This window comes from Pseudorca crassidens, chromosome 16, assembly GCF_039906515.1.
Source record: "Pseudorca crassidens isolate mPseCra1 chromosome 16, mPseCra1.hap1, whole genome shotgun sequence".
NCBI classification, from domain to species: Eukaryota; Metazoa; Chordata; class Mammalia; order Artiodactyla; family Delphinidae; genus Pseudorca; species Pseudorca crassidens.
In genome coordinates this window covers 72538559-72564247 of record NC_090311.1, presented here as the reverse complement: position 1 = coordinate 72564247, position 25689 = coordinate 72538559, and the positions used below count along the sequence as shown (strand labels likewise).

The 25689-nt window shown below is 44.3% G+C and overlaps 1 protein-coding gene and 1 long non-coding RNA gene across 4 annotated transcripts in view; one reads left to right on the top strand and one right to left on the bottom strand.

Moving 5' to 3' along the window:
• The window catches only part of SLC16A9 (solute carrier family 16 member 9), a 65989-nt gene extending 53685 nt beyond the window's left edge, over nucleotides 1-12304 (bottom strand). The window contains exon 1 of one of the 3 annotated variants that reach the window (XM_067710896.1): nucleotides 11787-12304. The gene's annotated coding sequence lies outside the window, so the exon portion shown is untranslated. Of the gene's footprint in view, nucleotides 1-11596; nucleotides 11720-11786 lie in introns of those variants that run through there. The other 2 variants (XM_067710898.1, XM_067710897.1) reach the window with 2 other exon arrangements.
• On the top strand, nucleotides 11966-24461 carry LOC137209327 (uncharacterized). Its single transcript, XR_010935989.1, has 4 exons — nucleotides 11966-12173; nucleotides 12783-12850; nucleotides 13041-13206; nucleotides 24261-24461. It is a non-coding gene; the product is annotated as an uncharacterized lncRNA (long non-coding RNA).
• The last annotated feature ends 1228 nt before the right edge of the window (nucleotides 24462-25689 follow it).

Sequence of the window (25689 nt, the reverse complement as noted above, 5' to 3'; positions counted from 1 at the left end):
TTGACATATACACACTACTATATATAAAATAGATAACTAATAAGGACCTACTGTATAGCACAGGGAACTCTACTCAATACTCTACAATGGCCTATATGGGAAAAGAATTTAAAAAAGAATGAATATATGTATATGTATAACTGATTCACTTTGCTATACAGCAGAAACTAACACAACACTATAAATCAACTATACTCCAATAAAATTTTTTTTTAATAAAAAAATAAAGTGCAAAGCTCAGTGCCTAGCACATAGCACTTTATTAAACATTACCTCTGATTTTGTAACTATAAGGGATTTCTAGGGACCTGATAGCCATTTTCTAAGAAGTAGCTCCTGGTTACTTAAACCAGAGCTCGACAGCAACTAGTTACTGAATCATTTATCAATCTAGGGCTTCTAAGACTTTTTGATCTTTAGTTATTTCTGAATACTTAGAACATTTAAACCAAGATCTGGATATTGGCAGACTGTAATTTGGAATGATTCAAAACTGGGGTTTACTACTAGGATTTTGGTTTCAAGTTTAGGAATCCCAGAATGTGCATTTTTAGAAAGGTCACCCTATGGGGAATTCCCTGGCGATCCAGTGGTTAGGACTCGACGCTTTCACTGCTGTGGCCCCAAGTTCGATCCCTGCTCAGGGAACTAAGATCCCATAGGCCGAGCAGCGCGGTCAAACAAAAACCAAATCCCCTATGATTCTGACCCAGGTCATCTATAGATACACTCCGAAAGCTGTCGTCCAACCACAGTGGGCACCAGAATCATCTAGGAAGCTTTTAAACATCCCTGATGCCAGGTCCTACCACCAGCCTGCTCCGGGGTGGAGCCTAACCCTTCCTGCCAGTCTAATGTGCAGCTGGGGTGAGAATCACTGCCCTATAGGATAGAGCACCTTCTGACCAACTGTCCCATATTCATCCCAGTGGGGGACGGACACAGGTGAGGGAAGGAAGAAGATAAAAAGCAGCTGGCGGCAGGGAGTGAATGGACCAAGTGGGAACTCTCTGCTTGGGGCCCATCCACTCCAACGCAGCACCCAGCACTTGGCTGTCCTTTTAGCTCTACCCTGTCATCTATACTGTCAAGGACAAAGCTTACTTACCCGCCACCCTCTCTACTGATCATCACTTCTAGGTTTCAAATGGAAGCAAAAGCAAAAATTCTTATAGGAGTGATGACCATGGTGAAAGTTAATTTCCTGCTTTTCTATAAAAGGGGAAAAATGCAGGAGGGGATCAATGCAGAAGGAGATCATGATACAAAAATTAGAAGATGATTACATCCATTTATCTGGTTTTTTTTTTAATGAAAACAGGAGAAAGTGGTATAAGACAGTATATCAAACAAGTAAACAAAAATAAAATACCTCCCCCATGCTAACACACCTAAGTGAACTGAAAGGTTACAGGAAGGTAAGCATCTCTCTCCAAAGAATCAGAAGTTTACAAAACAAAAGAGCAGAATAATTGGACTGTCTCAGCAGAGCATGACTTTTATTTTTCTAAGCACCCTGGAGTGCAGAGGCAAAAACAAAGGAATGGACAGTTGCCTGCTCTCTCTTCACTTGTGACATTTGGTTCTGTCCCCAATGGTGGCGGCAATGCTATTAACCCCATCCTTTGATGTGGCAAGTCCTCAAAATCTGCTGGCTGGTTTCTGGCAAGGGAACAAGCACTTTCACCTTTGCAGCTCCAAACAGCGCAAACGTCAACACCATTGCCAGCCAGGAGAGAAAGAAGTCTTTTCCAGTCTCTCCCCATTGTCCCAAATGGCCACGCCTGGGTGCACTGCTTCTAGAGCATCACGCAACCTCCCATAATGCCATCTGGCTGCTGCACAGCAGCCCAAGAAAAGCCCCAAGAGGAGCAGCTTCAAGAATCTGCAGGCAGCCTGTGCCGAGACAGTCGCCCCACTGCTCTGGGTCCAAGCCACATGCCCCGGCCAGCCTCTGTAGTCTCCAGCCGAGCAGGCATGAGGGCAGGAGGGGAAACTTTGAGAAGATTCTAACGATGATGATATTGTTAATGGTGATGATGATAGTTACAATAAAGCTGTCAACGTGACTATGATGTCACCTATCAATGTGGTCACATCAGCAAAACATCTCAAGTTAGGGGAACGGAGTGGGGGAGAAGCTGGGATCTTTTAGTAATGGTATTATGTGGTCCCAAAGGATGGTTAGAATTCCACTTTTCTGTTATATCAATAGTTACAGTTTCTGGGAATTCCCTGGCGGTCCAGTGGTTAAGACTCTGTGCTTTCATTGCCATGGGCTGGGGTGCGGTCCCTGGTAGGGGAGCTGAGATTCCCCAAGCGGCACGGCATGGCCAAAAAAAAAGATACCTAAGATCTTGTTTTCTAAACTAGTTCTCAGGAAAAAATGGTGACTCTATGGGCATCACAAAAGCAAACACGGGACCCCATTTTAAGGTTGCATCTCCACAGAAGCATGTTTCTCATCATCAAAACGTATACTTTGCAGGGGATTTCAAACCTGGCTGCACTGTGGAATCACCTTGAGGGCTTAAAAATGACCAGTGTCTGAGCCTTCTCTTGACCCATGAAGACAGGATCTCTGGGGTTGAGGCCAGGTTGCTAAAGCGCTCCAGGTAATCTCCATGTCAAGTTCCTGACCGAAAGGAGTGCACCACCGCCCTAGCTTACATGATTGCTCTTCTTGGTGGACAAGCCTAAAATCAAAGACCTGACTGCTTTTAGTTATTTAAATTGATAGCTTTTATTTTTTAACCCACATCAAACATGGCTATGGAAAAAGATTTCAAATATCCTGAAATCCCAATGGTATCATAATACTATCCTTTCTTAGGAATTCTCTAAACAGTGGAACTAAGAAAATTTCCAAGAATTAAATGTACTCTTACTTAGCCATATCAAGGAATAACTTTTCATTACCATTTTCTATTAACACTTTCTATGTATCAGACATAGTGCCAGGATTTTCAAACGTTATCTTTTTAATCTACATAAGATGTATTAGGAAGATATTAATGACCCTCCTTCTACCTGCAGTATAACCACAGGATTTTTGCTAGACTCTACTCAAGGCTCTCGCCATTTAACCCTAGCATTTATTACCTAATGCACGTTCATAACTGGTCCGTAGGTTTGCATTCTTTTACTTTGGGAATTTGATTGGAAACCTTTTTTTAATGGATACTCTTTAACATAACTGAACATGCTAACATCCTTCAAGGGCTTACACTGGACAAACTAATGTCTAAATAATAATGATAACTTGACCACTTCAAGCACCTTTGAGAATAATACACAGAGTACTGTGGTCTTCAGATCTTCTTTGGCCCTAAGTCCCAAAAGTCTTTACCAAAGACATTTCTATTTATTCATAAAAGTCTTTCAATGTTCCTGTAGCAGACACACACACACACACACACACACACACACACACAAACCACTAAACACTACTAGTTAAATCAGTATATACACTCAGAGCCAGTATTCATCACTCCTTCTTCTATGTTCCCACTACATGTGGCTTGTGCCTCTCTTTTTTTTTTATTTTATTTTTATTTTTTTTCCTGGCCTGCATTATTACTAGCCATTACTTGTCTTTCTCTTCACTATGCTGAAAATTCCTCAGGGTCAGGCCATACCTTATATTCTTTATGTTCTTTCCACATTCCTGCATGTAGTAGGCACTGAATAAATGTTTGCTGAATTTAACAGAAAAGGGTATTAAGCTATAGTTTGGGAAGCAGTGCAAAGCAGAGGGCTAGAGGAGTGTTGTCCAAACTCTGTGATGCATCGTGGGTCGTCAGATCAATTGTGAATTGTGAGCAGCACTGTTTAAAACTGAAATTCAGGGGCTTCCCTGGTGGCGCAGTGGTTGAGAGACTGCCTGCCAATGCAGGGGACACGGGTTCGTGCCCCGGTCCGGGAAGATCCCACATGCCGCGAAGAGGCTGGGCCCGTGAGCCATGGCCGCTGAGCCTGCGCGTCCGGAGCCTGTGCTCCGCAACGGGAGAGGCCACAGCACTGAGAGGCCCGCGTACAGCAAAAAAAGAAAACTGAAATTCAGACTCAAATGAAATCGATGAAAGCAGAAAATACAAGAGCACCTCCTGCATCATGGTAAGGGTTAAGCGCTACTTTGAAACTTGGCTTCAGTGTTTATACGTGTGCCTGTGTATGCAGGCAGGGTTGGGTTGTAAAACACATCACAGTCAAAAACACTGAAAGCCCCTCGTCTAGAACATGGACCCTGGAGTCATTTTTCCTGAGTTCCTAGTTGAGGTTAGACCACAATTAATAGCAGACTATTAGTCATGTGACTTTCAGCAAGTTAAAAACCTTCTCAGTTTCTTCATCTATAAAATGAGAATAGAATAGGAAGAACTTCTTCCTCTTAGGATTTTTATGAGGAATATAGGAAATAAACTCTATGAAGCACTAGGTGTGGTACTTGACACAGAGTAAATGTTTATAGGTATTGTTACTGTTGTGGCATCTTTTAAAGGCTTGCTTAGAAAAACCTGAAAGAGTTTTTCCCCCGCTCCAATTTCTCACTTCCCAATCGTACCTCAACTCAGTATTTTCTGGCTTGCACGCATCCAGACAAGAAAAATGTCCTTACTGTGGTTTTTGTTTAATTTCTAAGTGCAAAAGACAACCAAAGATGATTATTCCTGCCCTCCTGGAGCTTCTGGCCTGCCACAAATGAATAATGTGATTCAAAAATTATAAATAAAAATGAAAACATGATTTTACAAATCCATGTTTTGTTCATATGATATTAGGAATTTAGATCTTTCAATACCCAGCTAGCTACCTAATTCTTTCCGTTTTCCTCTAAAGATCTGCAACGATTCAGCCCTAACCACCCCTCCAGGATGTCCCCAAACCTGTGCTTCCCAAGCCACTGTCACAATTCAGCCCTTAAGCTGGGCTCCTTCCCTCCTGTGTGCCTTTGACTCTTCGGTCCCCGACCAGCTGCTGCAGGGCTGTAATCCTTTCTCCAGCTCGCCTTCTGGCAAACTCCGCCTCTTCCTTCAAGACTTAGCCTAAATGTCTCCTCCTACTTGATGCCATCCAGACCCTCCAACAGTTACTCATTCCTCCTCGAAGGTCTCACAATACTTTGGGCAACCTTTGCTCTTACTACTTTTATCACAACATGTTATTATTTGTTAAGGTATGTAGCCCACAAGCCCTAGCACTAAGTCCCTAGCACTGAGAACTGTACTTGGCACACAGTGAAAGCTCAACAAATCTTTATAGAATGAATAAATGAATGAATGTGTAGAAAAGCTACTGACCTAAATCTCCTGTATATCAAAATGATTCATCAAACAGCTTTCATTCAACAAAAAGAATTGAGTACATTTGGAAGGCATTTGTGTATTTCGAAGAAAATGAATTGAATGCATTTAGAAGGTACTGTGGAGTGAAGGTGGTGTGGTCTCTGCTTCCTTGGCACTTAGAGCCCGCTCGCATCGTTGAATCTGAAAGGCTAGCTAAATACACGGGTAAACATAAAGTTGATTTTTTTAATTCAAAGTTTTTACCAATATACTATCAGGTGGTATGTCTTCAATGATCAGATAATTACCCGATTCTTTCAGGTTTGGGTTTTTTTAATTAATTTTTATTGGACTACAGTTGCTTCACAATGTGGTGTTGGTTTCTGCTGTACAGCAAAGTGAGTCAGCTGTATACACACATCCCCTCTTTTTTAGATTTCCTTCCCATTTAGGTCACCACAGAGCATTGAGGAGAGTTCCTTGTGCTCTACAGGGTTCTCACTAGATATCTATTTCACACACAGTAGTGTACATACGTCAATCCCAATCTCCCAGTTCATCCCACCCCCTTCCCTCCTCAGTGTCCATAAGTTTGTTCTCTACATCTGTGTCTCTGTTTCTGCTTTGTAAATAAGTCCATCTGTACCATTTTTCTAGAATCCACATATAAGCAATATTACACGATATTTGTTTTTCTCTTTCTGACTTACTTCACTCTGTATGACAGTCTCTAGGTTCAGATTAAATGTTAGACATCCAGAGTTGGTTGACACACTCTTGGAAGTGCAAGGGAGGGTTGACTCATCACTGGAGCCACGACAAGGACAGACTGTGGCTCAGAACTGTCATTGAGAGCCTTCTGCCGGTCCTCTGTCAGTCAGCTCAGTCACAATAAGGTATGTGGTTTCTCTGAACATGTCATGCTTCTTTTATTTACTCAGATGCTTCCTTCCCATTGTCAATGTCTGCTCTGAACTTTTCAGGTAGAGTCAGGCCCACTTGTTTGTAAAACAGCTCCCTGGCATAAAGGGAAGAACACATCGCATCCAAGAAACTCAGCTTTAAAAATAGTATATTAAAGAATTTAACCGCACAGTTCTCCTAAGAACCAGTTATTAAAAAGAATTTGGGATTGCAATCACATGCAAGTCCACTAGTTTTGTTCTCATTTTATATTTTTGGATCCATATAAATACGCTTTAAAAAAAAAAAAAGACCCTAGGGGATATGCTGTATATGTAATAAGTGATTCACTTTGCTGTACACCTGAAACTAACACAACATTGTAAATCAACTATACTCCAATAAAATTTTTTTAAAAAGGGAATTCCCTGGCAGTCCAGTGATTAGGACGCTGAGCTTTCACTCTTGAGGGCCCAGGTTTGATCCCTGGTTGGAGAGCTAGGATCCTGCAGGCTGCGTGGCTTGGCCAAAAAAAAAAAAGAGGGAATGAAAAAAAAACCCTAAACTTCCGTATTAACGCATCTCACAAAAGTCAAACCCTTAACTTACTCACCTTGTTGCAATTCAAGGACATCCCCAGGTAGCTCTCTGTTAAGAAGAGAGACAGACTACATGGTGAAATCTTTCCAGGGTAAAGATAATGAAGATTTCTTTGTCTAAACACCATAAGACAAGCCTATAAATACACCTTGTCCAAGTGGAAACCCGGATCGATTTTCCAGCTGATTATTATCTCACATTGGGGTGAGAAGGAAGGAGCAGGAAGGAAAATATTTAGAGATCAGCTCTGAGTCCTCGAATTAAACCGCACTAATTGTCCCTGAAAGGGATAATTAACACAAGCAGTTAACTGCTGGGGCCTCTGAATTATGTCAACAGCATGGCCATCGAAAAAGGGCATTCTTTGACCTTAAAGGCCTTGTAAATCTATCACAGTCCAGCATTTGCCAAAGAGCTCTTCCAAAGCTATCACACTTGAGGTATGGTGCGTACTGGAACGTGTTTCAGCAAAGGAGAAATGGGTTAGAGCTCTGATGGACTGAGCGTAGGATCATGGAACTCTGAAGCCAGAAGGAAGCCTGGAAATCATCTAGCACACTGACAGCATACGGGCCAAATCTGATCTCTAGATCTCTAGAGGTGTTTTGTTTGGCCTGCCCAATATTCTATTCTATTCTATTTAGTTTAATCTATTTTATTTTATTTTTTGTTTTTAGCCATTTTGAATGAATTGCCAATGTTTGCACATCAAAAATCTGAATTCCCGGATTTTTTTGAAAACTCAGAAGATCTGGCAACACTGGGCCCTTGTTCTTATGTAACAATTGGCTGGAACTGAGTAGCTCTGGCCCTCGTTGAATGGGCATGTTCTCTCCAGTGCCTTCCACTCCCTCTCGTCTCCCTGACACAGGACGTAGGTCGACTTGTGTTGAGAGTCTCACCTGTGCTCTCCCTACCTCCCACGCCGGTCTGCTTTGCTCCTCTGTGATGCCCATCTGTCCTGGGTGAACCTTGTGAATATGCTATCCTCGATCTTAAGAACTCCTCAATTTCCTCCTCTGTACAAGGAGCCTGAGGTTTAGAGATGTCTTATTAGGGGAGAGATCAGTCTCAAGAGCCCTTACTGACCCATCCAGCGAATGGCCACCTATTTCCAATCCTGCTCTCAGGCTCAGAAGAGAAACTAGTGGAATTCGTAAATCATTCAGAGTCTGAGAAAAGATGAAAAGATCCAGAGATTTAACAGAGTCATTATAGGCAAAATGAGGGCCAGACACTTAGACGCAAGTTGGTAGCATCATTTCCCTTTATCCCACCCTCATATCATGCTATGCTGCCAGGCTCTTGTTTCAGCTTATCTTGATTCCACACAACCCACAGCCCACAAAGCTCGGTCCAAGTAGTAGTGGTGAAGTTCTGGTGAAGAAATCTCCGATGATGCTATCTACACTGGTGTGTCCTTTTGCTTAGTACGTGCTTTGCATAACTTGCACACGATTATATAGAATCCAATCTGTTGTCTGAATATACACTTTAGCATGTCGTGTACAAATGAGTAGATTTGCTATACCACTTTCAGAGTAAAAAAAAAATTAAGACACATGGTATTATATACGGGGTGCTGAAACACAAAAAGATCTGGTGCATTTGGGGGGATCTGCTGGGAATAGTGAAAAGAACATATGAGATTGACACTGTTCCAGGGAATCTGCCAGGTCTGGTCTTTGTATTTAAGGCTGCTACATTCACTAATGCTTTTCTCATCTCATATGCCATCTCTTCTCAAAGAGCTTAAGAGTTTCCTTTGAGTGGGTCATAAAAGTACAAGATCATGTAACAGTTTGAAGATGTGTTAAAACATTGAAATATGTGCCATTATTGAATCTGTAAAGTAAAATTAATCAGAATGATGGCTAATGTAATGGATAACGGTGACTACAGTTAACACACTGTGTTAAATATCTGATAGTTGCCAAGAGAGTAGATCTTAAAAGTCCTCATCACACACATGAAAAAACTGTAACTATGTGTGGTGATACATGTTAAATAAACTTACTGTGGTGATCATTTTGCAATATACCCATATTTAGAACCATTGTGTTGTACACCTAAAAGTAATATGTTATATGGCAACTGTATCTCAATTAAAAAAATAAACTAAAATAAAATCAGAATGCTGGGAATGTGGATGCAAAGAAAAAACAGAGAACCACTTCTACACGTAGCAGGCCCAACTGCTAACTACTATTAATAACAGGTATCATATAGTATGCCCCTGCCCAAAGGATAGGCTCTCGAGACAGACTTTTTGGGTTCAAATCCTGGTCATGCCATTTACTTAGCCGAGTGACCTTATTAAAATTCTCAGATTAAGATAAAAATTATGCCTCCCTAGATAAAATAAGGTATGTGGTTCAGTTGACATACCGTGTTTAATCAAGATGAATAATAATAATCATTATTATTATCTGTAATTGAAACAGTGAACAGAAAGTGACTTTACCCTGCATACTGGCTCAGGAAAGCGGAGATGTTTTCCTATCCAAAGTTTTAATCAAACTAAAAGTTGTTATACCATAAGATTACAGATTCAGAGGGAAAATAACTGTTGGATTTGAATAAAGCATTGAAGCCTATCTGAAACACATTATTACTCTTTTACATTTATAGGAAGCAAATACTATTAAGATTTTATTCATTGACTTCTTTAGGGAAAGCTCACAAAATTGAACTTCAGGGAATAAACCACAGTTAAGGACGTTAACGATGTTGGTATAAATACAATAATAATGTTCAATCATATTTTAATTTCTTAGCATGGCTTGTCACGTCCTCCATAATCTAGCCCCATCCGACCTCCCAGCCTTATCTATCTTAAATTCCAGGCTCCAGCCACTCCAAACTGCTCTGCTACCTTGGAACACACCAGACTTCCAGCAGCCCTCATTTCCATCAAGAAAATCCTCTTCCTTCTTCAAGTGCCGGCTCAAATGCTGCACTCACCACGCAACTTTTCTCAGTTCTTAACCTTGAATAAACCTCTCCTTTTCTCTGCCATTCAGTAGCACACTATTGATGTCACTGCCATATGATTCCATTTTTACTGTCTTGTATTATAGATATTTGTAAACATGCCTGTCTTTCCCACCAGACTAAACTCTTTGAAAGCACGGGTCATGTGTTCTTTCCTTGAACTCAGTTTTAAGTCACAGGTTCAATCTCATTATCTGCAGGGAATACCCTGATGTCTGCAAAGAACCTCCCAAAGAAAAGGCCAACTAGCTCAAAATATATGCATTCTTGCAATCTTTAATTAAAATTAAAGTCACTAGGTGATACTTTCTTGTAAAGCTATAGTTAAACCAGCAAGACATTGTTTCTTTTGTACTTTCCTACTGGCTTTCTATACCCAACTGCACTGTATGAATTAAGCTCAAGAGATAGCTCGCTTCGAAAAAAGACTACAAAACCTAGGGGTTCAAAAGATTGAGGTGAGAAAATAAAGCTTGAAAATCTGACTACATCTAATTGTCATCCTCTAGCACTAGTTTCATGACCAGGTCCACCCCCAAAGCACCACCATCTGCCCTGATACAGATTCAGACACCCATCACCACCATCTTCTGAGTCGCAGTCAGAAATCAGAAAAGATTTCCTAGTGTCCTGATCTACCCCTGCATATCTTTTGTCCTTTTCTATATTCATCCCACTGACAGGAAGGGTCCTTGTTACCCCTCTTGCCTACTCACAGAAGAGAAGAAACAGAGAAGGACGTTCTTAGGCAGTCAGTGCAGAGTTGTTGCAAAATTGCAGGTTAAGCTATTTTATCATGTCATTTCCACTTTCCAGGGCCTTAAAAAAATATTTTTTTTTCTAGCAATGATATGAGTAACCCTGTTATCTGGATCCACGAGGTATTTAAAAGAAGGTGTAATCCTACCATGAATAATTGGTGCTTTCACTTCAGAATCTTCTCTATCTTCCTCAGCTGTTCTGAACCAGCCAGAACAATTCCTCACAGCTGAAGCCAACTCAAATCTAAGACACTTAGGACATAACCAAATGAACAGGATTTGACGGGACAACTGAAAATCCTACTGCGGGGAGGGGGAGGAACCCACCTGCAATCTGAACTAGAATCCAGGTAATTCAGGATTACACCCAAACTAACTGTGACCCAGGAGACTGATCCAAAAAAATTATATTAAATAACTTACTATGTAAGTCATATGCATATTTAGTGTAAATCTTACCTAAACCTCCGGGATGGATGGCCTTGGGCTAGATTAGACAAGGCATCCTAAGAAACACTGATCTGTTTTTGATGACCAAGGTTTTAAGTGGTTGTTAGTTCCCTCCAAAGCCTCTGGCAGCTGCTGAAGCTAGAGCAGGTTGCCTGGGGAGAGCCACAGATGGAGCGTGAAGCACCAAGTCCTCCCAAGTTCCCGCTCTGTGTCCATGTGGCCGAGGCGCCCGTGCCTCCTGCGCTCGCCCGAGCTGCGCGCTGCTTTCCTCCCAGCTCGGGAGCCCCCCGCGGGCGCCCCCAACGCGACACTCCCGGGGACACCTGCGCGCACCAGTGAGGGCTCGCTGCCCTCTGGGAAACTGGGGCTCACCTGGGTCGCTTCCCCCCACTCCCTACTCTGCCACCAGCAGTCCCAGAAGCTGTCTCGGGAGTCCCGGAGCAGATGTCTTCCATGAGCCCAATCCGAGGGCACCGGCCTCCCTCCAGGACTCCCTTTCTCCCCTCTTCCAACTCCGTGCCAAATGCCGCCCTCGGAGCCCCGGGAAAACTGGCCCACCGCGGAGAAAGGGTGGCGGGGGTCATGGGGTGGGCGCAAACGCACCGAGGACACTCTCAGTCCCCGAGACACACACTCCCAACAAGGAACCGGTTCCGAGCTGCTCGGCCGTGGATGGCAGGGTCGCCTCCTTCTACGGCTCCGAGACGGAGGAGGTACTTCTCGCCTCCGGGAGGCTAGGCAGACGGGCGGCCGCCGACCACTGGCACCCTCCCCGCGAGCTCCAGCCCTTTACCTGGGTACCGGCCTCGGCGGGTCTCCGGGGCGCAGCACAGGGCGCAGTGCCCCGGGCGGGTGGTGCGGAGAGGACCGCGGCCGCCGCTCTCCCCTGCAGCTCCGGGCCTGCCGGGCGGCTATTTATCCGGGGGCCCGGCCCCGGCCCCTGCCGGAGTATTGGGCAATCGGTCCCGCTACGCGCTGCCCCGCGAGCCGCCGCCCTCTGCCCCCGCCGAGCCCCGCGGCGGCGGCGGGGGCCACGTGGAGGGAGGGAGCCGGCCCCTCCTGCGGACTCCACCTTCTTGTCGTGGTCCTCCTCCTCGGGAAGTTATTCCCTGTGTTTCCCCCCCGCCCCGTCTCTCTTCGTTGCGGGGCACCCCGGCCAGTCTGAACCGGTTGTGACTGAGTGAGCGGGGAAGGAGAAGGAGGCGGAGGAGATGGAGGTGGAAAAGCGGGCGGTAGGGGCGCTGCTCTCGCTCTCGCGGCTCCCGGCCGGGCCGGGCCGGCCAGGAGGAGGGAGGGCACTGCGGGGGCCGCTGCCCGGGCCCAGCTCCGGCGCGGAGCCACCAAGGCCGCGGGAGAGCGAGGCACCGCCGGCCACGGGCCCTCTCGGTGCGCGCACGAGCGCGTCCCCCAGCGCCGCTGCGCCCCGCCGCCCACCGCGTGCCCGCGCCGGCCCGCCCAGGACAGTGTGCATTTGGAGGGAGCCCGGGTCTGAGGATGAGTGCGAGTCTCCCCGGGTCTCCCAGGTTCCTGGACGGCAGGGCGCCCTCCTGGCCGGAGCTGTATCCCCAGCTGGCAGTGATCCCAGAGAGACGGGCACCAGAACTTTGTGGAGTCGGTGCTCCTGGGCAGTGAGGAGTGAGGATGCCAAGTGCTGCCCTTTGTGACAGCTCTATGGGAAAGGGGGGCGCCCCTGAATTGCACATAGTGTGCTGAGTAAGAGAGGCTGCATCTGAGGACGTTTAGTCTGTATGGCAGGTGAGCTATACTAACAATACACTCCTATCTTTAGCTGAAAGGTAATGAGCGTGAGGGCTGAGATTCCCACAGTCACTGCGGCAGACTGGGGACAGTCCATAGGTGGGTACCTAGGGCTTACCAGGTGTGGCAACCCCGTAAAATGATGTGCACTTTTTGTGTTCCTGCGTATATAGGTCTTTCTGCGAAGGGACACCATATCTTCTACCAGCTTCTCAGAGGGGGCTGGGACCACCCATCACTGAAATGAACATTTCCTTTAGACACTGAACCTCCTCTAATTCTGACCTAGACAAAGACCCTACACCTTGCAAAGGGTTGGTTTCTGAAGTCCAAATGAAGCTGCATAAGCTTCCTGAGCCGCGGTTTTTCCTCTTGCACGCGTCCAGAAGTCTATGTGAGATGAAAGTTCCCAAAACACCTGTGGACCCTGGCCACGCTGGCGAGTGTTCTTACAGGTAGGAAAATAGCAGTTCATCTATTCGTCTCACATCATTCCTTTCCACTCAGTTTACCGCCTTCCATTCAGGTTATGGGGAAAAGAATGGCCAGTGCTAGTTGATACTATTTTGTTTTGTCCTCAGAGGGAGAAAGATTAGAGGGAAAAAAGTAACAGTAAGAATCAGAGGAAGGTGGTCCCAGAAATAGTTTCTGGAAGGAAAAATGGAGAGGGGATACAATGGGGGCTTCTCATCCTCTTCTATTTCTGACCTGGTTTGCGGTTACTCAAGTGTGTTCACTTTGTAATAATGCATTGACCTGTACACTGATCATTTGTGTACTTTTCTCTACTTGTTTTGATAAAAGATATTTTTAGAAAGCTTTTTCTTTGATTCAGATACCCCCTAACCACCTGAGCAAATATCTTGATAGTTGGTCGAACCAATCAATGTATATGAAATTACATTTGGGGGACAGGGAAACCCTGCTTGAAAAATATTTCTGTGTTCACCAGTGGGTTTCTGAAGTTGCCATGTCCCTGTTCTCATCTTCACCGAGTTTTCCCAGATTTCTTATAAAGAGAATGTATGACCAGCATTCCCGTTTGCTCAGACAGTCCACGCCTATCAACTGAGAACTGAAAATTAGCTCATTCTTACACACAGCATGGTTCCAACTTTAGTGAATTCCGGGGTCAAAAACTCAAAATGGCTGGGGGTCCAGACTCATAATGTCGTGAATGATGTGGGCAGAACGCAGCCTGGAGAAGGCAGGGAGCGTGGAAGCTGGCTGGCTGCTGGAGGGGGGGCAGGGGGGGAGGCGCCCGTTGGCTTAGGAAATTATTGCCTGCCTGGAATGTGAAAATTGCCTCCACCTTCCTGTGAAGGTTTTTTGTTCAGTCACACCTCAGCAGAGCATTTAGACACACGAGAGAACTCAGAAATCTAGTCCAACCTTGACACTTTACCTATGAATGGAATTTGACCCAGAGAAGCCACGGATGAGTTCCTGATCAACCCCTGCCCCAGGACAGAGCGGGGCTGGGGAGCGGGTTTTGGCAGAGAGAGACTGTGCTACTCCAGTACCTCTCAAAGCAATCTCAAGTGGTTGAGTGTTGTTAGCTCCATTGCACAGAGAAGGAAACTGGAGTTGAGAGGGTTGTTACTCGCTAAATCTCTCCATCGGTGAAGACCAGAATGACCTCTCCACCACCCAGAGGTTTTATCCCCGGTGACGTGAAGATGCAAGATCTGTTTGTGAGGCGAGGGTCAGAGAAGTTCAGTACTGCTGGCTCTACAGCTCTGTGCAGCCCCTGCCCTTCTGGGTCTCTCTTGGACCCAGAAGTTGATGCACTTTCAACAAGGTGGAGGGAGGGGAAAAGGTGGGTCATGAAATAAACCGGATTTAAATGAGCCTCCCTTGGGAGGCAAGAGACCTAAGGGAAGGCATTTCAAGAAAAATGCATACAGAGGTGGTACCCTGAAGGAAGGCACTTGTTTTTTTGCCTTGTTAGTTATCATCTGGGGCATTTGTTAAGAAGTCTGTGATTTGTTAAATATTCTAAGGTCCCCCCCTTCTTAGACTATCTGCTGCCTGAAGCTTTTAGAGAATAAGACAGAGAAATTAACCTAAAATCGCTCTGCAGTCCTCAGCCCAGCAAGGGAGCCAGAAACATGGAGGACAGAGGCAGGCATTGGTTGGTAGGGGAGGGTTAGGACATTTGCACAGCCCCTGAGACGCCAGTCCAGTGCCTGCCCGGCTGACCAGACTTCCCTTCCTGACTTAGGACATCAGGGCAGGTTCCTTCTCTTTTGTACGTCTTGTTCTTCCCCTGTTTGTGAATGGCAGCACAGCTACACAGACACTACACTTTGACATAAAAATAACTTTAAAAAATGGACTTTAGAGTTTTTACAGCAGTTAGCTCAGAGATCTGAAGCTCATGCTATTAATTCCCTTTCATTCACTCATTCTCTAACAGATAAAAGATCAGAAAACAGTAGAAGTGGATTAATCCTTCCCCCTCATGCTTACAGAGCTTTTGTTGAAAAAGACAAATTTTCAAATGTCAAAAATGACCTTAAAGACACACTGTATCAATTTTTTCTTGCAACTCTCCAGAATATTGTTTCATCTTTTTCTTGCCTTTTCTTTCATCATGCTATCTGGCTTAAACGATTTTTAATCTTAGAGGAAGGTGGGGAAGAGGAATACATGCTATTCTTTGAGTTCCTGGTAATTGCCAAGAACTATGCAGTCTCATAACCACAAAGCAATCTCATGTGGTTAAGTATCATTATCTTCATTTTATAGATGAGGAAACTGGAATTTAGAGAGGTTAAGTTACTTGCTGAGTCACTCAGTTGGTAAGTGATGGAGTGAGATTCAGGCCCTGGTGTGGCTAATTGCTAAGCCTGTGCTGTTCCCAGTCTACCTTAGAAAAATGAGTCAAGGCGGGTACAAGCTAATGGAGCACTGTCTTCTCACTTGTATTAACTCATCTAAGGCTCACAGTAAACCTAAAAAGTAGGTGCTCTTATTATCATCCACGTTTTGCCAGTGATGAAAATGACTAGAAGGAAGTTAAATAATTTGACCCCAATCACACAGTTAATGAGGGGCAGGCTAGGTTCAAATGCAGGCATCCAGGCTACAGAGGGCCATGCTCTGAACCACCACCCTGTCTCATGAAAATGGAAATGAGAGATGTAAAATTACATGGAATATGCATCTCCTTCTGTGTGTGTGTGTCTGTGTGTGTGTGTGTCTGTGTGTGTGTGTGTGTGTCTGTGTGTGTGTGTGGACACATATACACACTTTCCACTTTCCGTCCTTCTGACCTGCATTGCTTGGTTTCAAGGCCATAGCCAAAAACACCCTACGTCTTCACGAATACTGTTTCCGAAACACCCAGTTTATCTCCAGGTGTTGGACTGACAGCATCTGTAAAGTGCTCGTTGTCTGTCTGCACAGCGAAACTATAAACTCCCAACAGCAGGTACCAGATGTGTCCTGTTCATCACTATTCCCTAGAGCACAGTGGCAGCAAGAATAGAACTTTGTTTAGTGAGCTTTCATTGAATGAAGGAATGAAGAAATGAATGATCAATCAAAGGAATGAATGCATGCTCGAACTGTCAGTAATATATATATATATATATATGTGTATATATATATATATATTTTTTTTTTTTTGGCTGCACTGCATAGCATGTGGGGTCTTAGTTCCCGGACCAGGGATCGAACCCATGCCCCATGCATTGGAAGGCAGAGTCTTAACCACTGGACCACCCGGAAGTCCCTCTGAGTAATATTTTTGCTACAGTAGATCACTGAAGTTCTTCAGTTGCCTCACTCAGCCAAGCTCTATTCTATTCTAAGTAGTTACAATCATCTCATTGAATCCCATAGAGCAACTACTACTTTTTACTCATCCTATAGATGGGGAATTAAGACCCCCTGAGGTTAAGTGAGCTGCCCAAAGTTGGGACACCAAAGCGGCAGAGACCGGAGGTAAATACAGGCAGTGGGAGCCTAGCATGCCCACTGGTAAGGCCAGGCTGTGTGGCCCCTCACTGTGCTCGTTCACAGCTCTAGCCCAGGATCAACCGCAGTGCTTGACACATAGTAGACCCTCCATAAACGTACTGAAGAAGAGAAGGAGGAAAGTCCCTCATGTGTCCAGGACAGTTTAAGGCCATTTCCCACATCTGAATTCACTCATGGCATCGTGTATCTTACAAATTCAACTTGTAGGATCTACGATGTAATCATACTAGATAATAGATGACCGCGGAAGGGTTTACTTCCAAAGGTAGGCTGCCCAGTTCAAATGTACCAGTGGTTCCAGTTTCTTCTTGTGAAAATACAGGTGCAATTGATAAATGTTATTTTAAACTGATCATAAGACCATTGAATTGAATCTTTTATGAAGCAGTGCCTCAGTGTCTGACTTACGTTCTGCCTCAGTGTCTGACTTACGTGCACTACATAACAAAGTTTCAGACAGCTCCAAACAATATTTCAGGTCAACATGGAAAGCTTTGGCCTTCTTGTCTTCTTCATTACATGACACGGGAGAAAAAGCATGACCTCTACTCCATGTTCAGGGTCTCTTCACTCCAAAATCTGTGGACAGTCCAAATACTTTGCTCCATGGTTTCGGCATGGAAACATTTTTTGGGTCACCTATTCAATATGCTACAACTTTGGTTTGTTGGGTAAAATTCAGAAGATGGTAACTAACCCATGAAACAAAAGTTATAAAGAAAAAATGTAAAGTCAAACATGTTCCATAAGAACATTTGAATAGAGATGGAAATTGATGAATTGATGAATGAATTTCCTCCATCCACCTCCCCACCAGGGCTGTGCTCACACAGAAAGGTATGCTTACCCCTATATCCCTACCACCCACCACAGTGTAAAGCTTCTTATACTTCCCCATCAAAGTGCTTGGGAGTTATTTCAAACCATAGGCAAAACCACCAGCTATAGAAGTAAAATGTGTTTGAGATCTTCTGCTTGATATTAAAGAGGGATGTGAATCCCGCTTTCTACTCAATAGCCATGTGTATTTTAATATCATCATAATGTTTAATGTTAATAATTACCTATTTAATTTATATATTTGTTCAGATTAACAATTTAATATAATAATAGCTCACACTTTTAAGCAATTGTCAAGGCACAGGCAGGAAACAGAATTTATCCCAGATAGCCAAGAGAAGGAATCTTAAGGGAAAGATTATCTATAATTAGATATTTAATGCAACGTGGACAACATTAAAGGAATAAACAAGAGACACCCATACTAGACGGTGGGAAGTGATTACTGCTCCTGGGCTTTGAGTAACAAAGGGAAGACCTAGTGTTACCAGTGCCTGGAGAGCAGAACCTGCAAAGGAGGGACCACCCAAAGGGAGCAGGAATTGGGAAGAGAGATCATTTTATTGCCAGAGACAAAGAGTCAAAGTGACTGTGTCAAAGTGACTACCTCTCTCTTTGCTCTCAGATCGCTTGGTGGTACCTACCATTGGTCAAAGCCAGGCAGAAACCAGGCACCGAGGGAGCCCAGGAAATGCTGCCCACAAGGGGTCGGCCTCCTGGGCACAAAGCAGGGCAATGAAGGAAGACATTGGATTGGGCTGGGGACAGTGGCAAAGAGAGAATGACCAGGCACCGTGCTGAGTACTTTGCATACTTGTATATATCCCTATGAGGGAGGTACCGTTTCCCTCATTTTACAGACAAATAAACAGAGGTAGGCAATTTCAACCAAGACTGTCTTACTCTAGATTCTGTGCTCTTAACCACTACACTATTTAACCAAGCAGTATTAAAAATAATGTCTTGGGACTTCCCTGGTGGCGCAGTAGTTGAGAGTCCGCCTGCCGATGCAGGGGACGCGGGTTCGTGCCCCGGTCGGGGAGGATCCCACATGCCGCGGAGCTGCTGGAACCCGTGAGCCATGGCCGCTGAGCCTGCGCGTCCGGAGCCTGCGCTCCGCAACGGGAGAGGCCACAACGGTGAGAGGCCCGTGTACCGCAAAGAAAATAATAATAATAATGTCTTAAAATGACTTACCTAGTTTAAAAAAAAAAAACTTAGCTTGTAAAATAAATGCTCAGTGTTTGCCACACGACTGTGACTTTACCATTGCTACTTTGATCACTTTGCCTTAATCTCATCAGCAATTTACCTTATGGTGAGTCTCATGCATTTTATGTTGATTCTATGATCTGCAACTTGCAACCCATTTCTTGAATTCTGGAAATGTGCCTCACTTGTCTATAACATAAATCTCCACGCATGGACTAAAAGCTATACTGTCAATTCTTACTTATTCACTCTTCAAAGAATTCTTAATCATTTATGCTGTGTCAGGCATTATATGAAAACAAAGGGTTTTGCAATCTAGGAGACTGTCAGGTGAATAGTCACTAGAACGTGCTAAGTACCTCCGTCAGGGTACTTGTGCTACCTTAAGAGAACAGAGAGGCAGAAACACTGCTTGGGTTGAGAAGGGGCCATTCCAAGACTGAGGGAAGAGCGTTTGCAGAGTCTTAATGGAGTAAAAGACTCCCAGGCTAGGGAACTACAGTGGATAATGACAAATGATTCAAGGTCAGAGTACTTGTAGGAAGTGGGAGGTAAACAGGAATAGGGCTTTTGATTGTTAGCAACAGCTCCCATCTCTTGGTAGGACAGCATAAACGGAGAATCCAGGACTCCGGTCCACTTGGAGATCTAACTGGCAGGGGCTACATTGCTTCATCAGGAAATGAATGGGCTCTGTCTTATTTTCTCCATCCTTGCAGGGGTTTTGTTCAGGATTCAAAGTCCCAGAAGAGAAAGTGTGACTGGCCCAGTTTGGGCAATGTAACCATCTCACTCAGAGGAAGACAAGGCACTTTGAGAGGACTCTCCAAAAGCAAATTGGGATGTTGACTAGCCTAAACACAGTAAATGTCCTCTACAGTGGGTTAGACCCTGTGTCTTTATATGAAGGCATTCTCCAGGAAGCAAAGAGGAACCACTGAAGGATTCTAAACAGTGGATGACATGGTTGGCTTTGTGTTTCAAAACCATCACTCTTAGAAACCACGTTGCAAGATGGACTGGGAGAGAAAGTGGTCAGAGGCTGATTTAACAGCTGAGGCAAAAATATAGATTTGAAAATTTAACACCTAGAGAATTTTGAAATAAGGGGACCGATCTGAGAGATTAAGAAGGGCCCTGTAACTGATGCGTGTGGGGATTAGTGGAAAGAAAGGTTGGGGATGGATTCTGGGTTTCCCATAAGAGCTTATAAAGAATTGCTGTAAAATTAAGGGAAGTGTGCCTCCCACTGCAGGATCCTCTAGAATAGTCCAAATTTCAAATATTGAATCTCATTGTTCTAATAAAACATAAAAAAATTTCCAAGAAACTCCAATTTAAAATATATTTCCAAGATTTCTTTTGCAGTTGGATATGGTGGAAAGTTCTTTTGTCTGACTCAAATTTCCTTATCTGTGGTTTGGATAATATGATCATAGGTGGGTGAACATATGCAACAGAAACAAAGAGCAAGAAACCTATTCAATACCAGTACAGTGAGTAGTGGTACGTGCAAAGTACATGCCAAAGTTTTACTGGAAAAAGGCTTGTCCTCACCGAGAAGAGTCAGGGTTGATTATTAGGTTAAAGTGACCTTAGGGGCTTCCCTGGTGGCGCAGTGGTTGAGAGTCCGCCTACCGATGCAGGGGACACAGGTTCGTGCCCCGGTCTGGGAGGATCCCATATGCCGCGGAGCGGCTGGGCCCGTGGGCCATGGCTACTGGGCCTGCACGTCCAGAGCCTGTGCTCTGCAACGGGAGAGGCCGCGACGGTGAGGGGCCCGTGTACCGCAAAAAAAAAAAAAAAAAAAAAAAGTGACCTTAGAAGGAAGGGGCCACATCCTTTGGCAACAAAAAGCAAACATCAGTCAAACCCCAGATGTACAGCTGGCTCAGACAGAGGCATGCCAACAGCTCTAATGTCCACAACCAAATCCATCAGTCTGTATGTAAAGAGAAACCACTACATTTCTAAATCTAGAGGGGTGTGACCCACAGTATAAATACTTGGGTGGATCACACAGATGCACCCACCAAGCGCAAGCTGAATTCACTCTCAACATCATGGACAACAGTAATTGTGGGCATTTCCTTCCATGAACCTGGTCCTCCAGACATCCTTGGAGGCTCAAAGAGGCTGATACACAAAGATACTTTGTGTCCTGATTATTTCTCTTAGTTACACGCGGTCGTGCATGTTCTTTTGAGACTACTGAATTTGAATCAGAGTCTTAGAACTAGTCAAGAGGCCTTGAAGATCAGCAGGTAGAACCTCACACTTGCTGTAGCATTTAATCTACTAATTTTTCAGATGAAGAAACAGAGGCTCCAAGAGGTTGACTAATAAGAGGTGGAGAGAATAGAGGATAAAAACACACAACTTGAAGCCTGAGTACTGATTAGCTCTGTAACCTTGAAGAGGTTCCTTCTCCTCCCTGTGCCCGTTTCCTCATCTGTAAAAGTGGGAGAATGATACCTGTCTCATATGGTAGTTGAGAAGAATCAGTGAATTAAACCACATAAAATGCTCCAAATAGCCTAACATAATAAGCGTCATACGAGTGCTTGTATTCATGAATATACCAAAGAACCCCACTACAGCTGGGAATCTGATCCTACCTTTCCTCTACACAATTAGAAGAAAATTCTACCCATTGACAAATTTACAGTGATTACAAACAGCTGTCATATACAATGTCCTTTAAGGATGTCTCATTAAAACCTGCATCTGAGTTCTTGAAATTCACTCAAGAAGAGCTCCTATAGTGACAAGCAGGTATGATAACCGGCCCAGGAAATCAACAAAGCTCAGTGACACACCAAGTCTGAAAATTAACCTTTTTACCAAGTAGACCTCAATCTCTCCTCAAGGGTCGCCTGCACCCCACCCCACACCAGTGTTTCTACAACTTGGGTCCATCTTCTGTCAACTACGGTCTTAATGAACTGAAAGGCTGGATTTTGACTTAGATGTCATTCTTGGCAAGGCTGTTAGTTCAACTTTTCTTTGGCTGGTCAAGATTATTTTTCAACAAGTTCTTTAGCCCACAGTGTTACAATATACCACCAAAGAAATCAAGAAATGAATATTGCTGTGGGTGGGAAAAGAAATACCAGATGGAACTCCTGCCATGCTGATAATTATAATCTACAAGGTGTTTGATTCACTAAGTGTGGCAAAAGGGTATATTTTATAAGAAGTTTGCAGCTGATGAATACCAAAGGCCAAAAACTCAATCTGCAAAGAGACTGCTTACGAGCTATGAGAATCATTTGCACGACGAGGTACTCCTCCAACCACATGACTAATAAAGTGAACTTCCTAGAACCGGAAACAGCACAGAAATTATCCAGCCCCTTGAACATGCCTGGCTTAGAGTAGGCATCCGGTGAAAATTAATTGAATAAATCTAATTGCCATCAGTGAAAAAGTATCTCATATTAACTTGGATCTTTATTAATGTGACCTAAGGTACTTGAAAGAATGTGAGGAATTTCTTATGTAATTAACTCTGAAATGAAATGGGTAAAAAGGAGCCCAAAGAATGAGGTCTGATTGCTAGATAGCATAAAATAGAGATTTAAAGAAAACAGATGAAGTTTTAAAACTCAAATCAAGAGGAAGGGAGCAAATATTTTCATCTTTAGCCTTTATTTCATGACCTACCGTTTAATATTTGAAATCCTGAGGATTATCAGGGTGACAAAAATGTTCTTTTTCCCTTAGAGATCAAGAGAAAGCTTTTCAAGGATTACAGATGTGGGTCATCTGCTTTGTAAAATAGTCCAGCAGTTCCTCAGAAGTTTAAAGGAAGAGTCACCATATGACCCAATAATCCCACAAGTTGGTGTATACACAGGAGAAATGAAGACATATGCCCTTGCAAGAATTGGTACATGAGTGTTCGTAGCAGCATTATTCATAACTGACAGAAATATAAACAAGGCGGGGCTTCCCTGGTGGTGCAGTGGTTGAGAGTCCGCCTGCCGATGCCAGGGACAGGAGTTCGTGCCCCGGTCCAGGAGGAGCCCATGTGCCGCGGACAGGCTGGGCCCCTGAGCCATGGCTGCTGGGCCTGCGCGTCCGGAGCCTGTGCTCTGCCACGGGAAAGGCCACAACAGTGAGAGGCCCGTGTACCAGAATAAATAAATAAATAAATAAATAATAAATTAAAAAAAATAAAAACAATGCAAATAACCATCTACTGATCAATGGATAAATAATATGTGGTATATCCATGCAATGGAATATTATTTGGCCATTAAGAAGCCAGGCACAAAAGGCTATACATTGTATGATTCTTTTTATATGAAATTCCCACATAAAAAGTAGATTAGTATTGCCTAGGGCTGGCGGGAGGGGTGGTTGGGGGCAGGTTAGGTTGAGGGAAAATCGGAAGTAACTGCTCATGGGGATTAATGGGTACGGGGTTTCTTTTTAGGGTGATAAAATGGTTCCAAATTCATTGTGGTAATAGTTGCGCAACTCCGTAAATATACTAAAAAAATCATTGAATTGTACATTTCAAATAGATTAATTGTATGGTATATGAACTATATGTCAATAAGGCTGCTGTTAAAATAAGCTACAGCAGATGCAGTTTTAGCTCTGCTTACAGTTTTTAAAAAGCGGTCCTAGAAACACAGCTTTTTCATTCATCTGGTAGAGCCATGAAGCTCCCTAGCATCATGACAAGTTAGGGGCCAGACATGATCAGCCTGGAATAATCATGGAAAAATTGCAACCCCTGGAGAGAGGATTCCTTGTTTAAAGTAAGTTGTGATGTGTCCCATACAAAGGACACAGAACATCAGAGAGTCTCACATTCTCTCTTTATTCTGCCATGAGAAAGTTTCCCTAAACCAAAGAAGTTATGTAGAAGCTAAATTTTTATCAATCCTACAAAATTAACTCCCCACTTCTTCACTAAGCTGTAGTCACACTGGCCTTCCTAAGGGTTTGCTGAGCTCCACCTACCGCAGTGCCTTTGTACCTGCTGTTCTTCCTGCAGGAAGTCCTCACTTGTCCCCAGATCTCCACCTGGCTAGCTCCTCATCAGTCAAGCCTCTGCTCCATTGTCGCCTTCTCAGGAAAAGCTCCTTAGCTCCCCCTAATTAAAATATTCTTCCCCCACAGAAACCCTCTCTGCCATGGGTCCACTTCATTTTCTGCACAGCATTTGGAACTATCTGAAACGCTCACGTGCTTATCAGTTTGTTGTCCGCCTCCCCCGGCAGAAGGGCACAAAAGCCTTTCCGTGTCCCCCATTTCTTGATTACAGGAAATAGGTTTCATTCAGCCTCCATGACTTCCCTGAGTTCCAACCAGCAGCTTCAAAGAGTTGCTAATCAGGGAAGGGAGGGGATTCGGACAAGGAAGGCGCAGTCAAGGAACAATAGCGCCGCCTTGGGGCAGGGTCCTGGTTCCCCCTCAAGGGATACACATAATGATATCTTTGAGCTCTTTACAGATACTGAAGCCCTCACCAGGTGGGAGAAGTTAACGGTCTGCTGCCCACAAGCACGTAGACCCCAGACCGGTTGAAACCAGAAGTTTGATGATGCTGACTCCCAATTACCTCACCACCAACCAACGAGAAGAATGTCCAGGAGCTGATCACGCCTTCCTCTGTGAACCGTTACTATAAAACTCCTCACTAGCCCCTCCGGGTCAGGACACACAGTTTTGAGGGCATTAGCCTGCTGTGGCCCCCTTGGCCTGGCAAAGCAATAAAGCTGTTCTTTTTACTTCACCCAGAACTCTGCCTCTGAAAATTAATTCTGTGTCGGGGTACAGAGGCCGGATTTGGCTTCACGGACAGGGACCGAAATATTTCCCTGTGCCTACAAAGCTAGCAGATAGGCAGTGAGCGCTTGATAAAGATTTATTGAGTAAATGATCTCCACGGGATAAGTCATAATCAACTTTGTAAACAACATCTGAAAGGTCAGCCTCTGTACCTGCCACACCTCAGACAGGAGTCCAGGGACACTGACCCTTCAGAGAACAGTCTGTAGCCACCTCCAGGCTGAAAGGGCAAAGGGCTGAGACTGAAAACCCAGTTGGCCACCAAGGACTTCCTGTGCTCCTTCACTAATCTTCCCTCACCGTGGTCCCAGGTCAGGTGGCGGCGCAGCTCTGGGGCCTTTCCTGTTGGTTTATAAATAAGTCTAGGCTCATTGCTGATCCCAGAGTGGCCTACGTGGCAACTTGCCTTCAGCTTGCTCAGTAGGACAGCTTGCAGGAAGGGCAGCAAACAATAGCCACGCAGAAGCAGCGCAGAACAGCAGTCTGCATCTGTGTGGTCACGTGCACACCACGCGCTTCAGATCTTCCCTCAAAGGACCTACTGTAGAGCACAGGGAACTCTGCTCAACATTCTGCAATAACCTACATGGGAAAAGAATCTGAAAAAGAATAGATACATGTATATGTATAACTGAATCCCTTTGCTGTACACCTGAAACTAACACAACATTGTTAATCAACTCTACTCCAATATAAAATAAAAATTAAAAAAAAAATCCCCAAAAACCTTGACCCTGATTTCTACAGAAGCAGTTTGTCCCAATCACGCCCCAAAGTTAGGAACTGTCCATTCTAACTCAGAATGGCTATCTGGCTTAGTTTTCTTGTAAGTTATTTCATTCGAGTGAACACTTAAAGAATCACTAATGCTTCATCAACTGTAGAGTACTTGTCACTCAATTCCAGAAAACTCGTGTTTACCTAACCCAGGCGGGTATACGCCGTGGACATTGTTGCCATTTAGGAAAACAATCCTTTTCCAAACCTGCGGAAGGTAGTCACAGGCCCCTTACTTCACAGAGCTACTCCTGTCTTCTTGATGTTTATAACAACATCTTAGAGTTCCAGGACTCCTTTCTGTTGTCTATCTC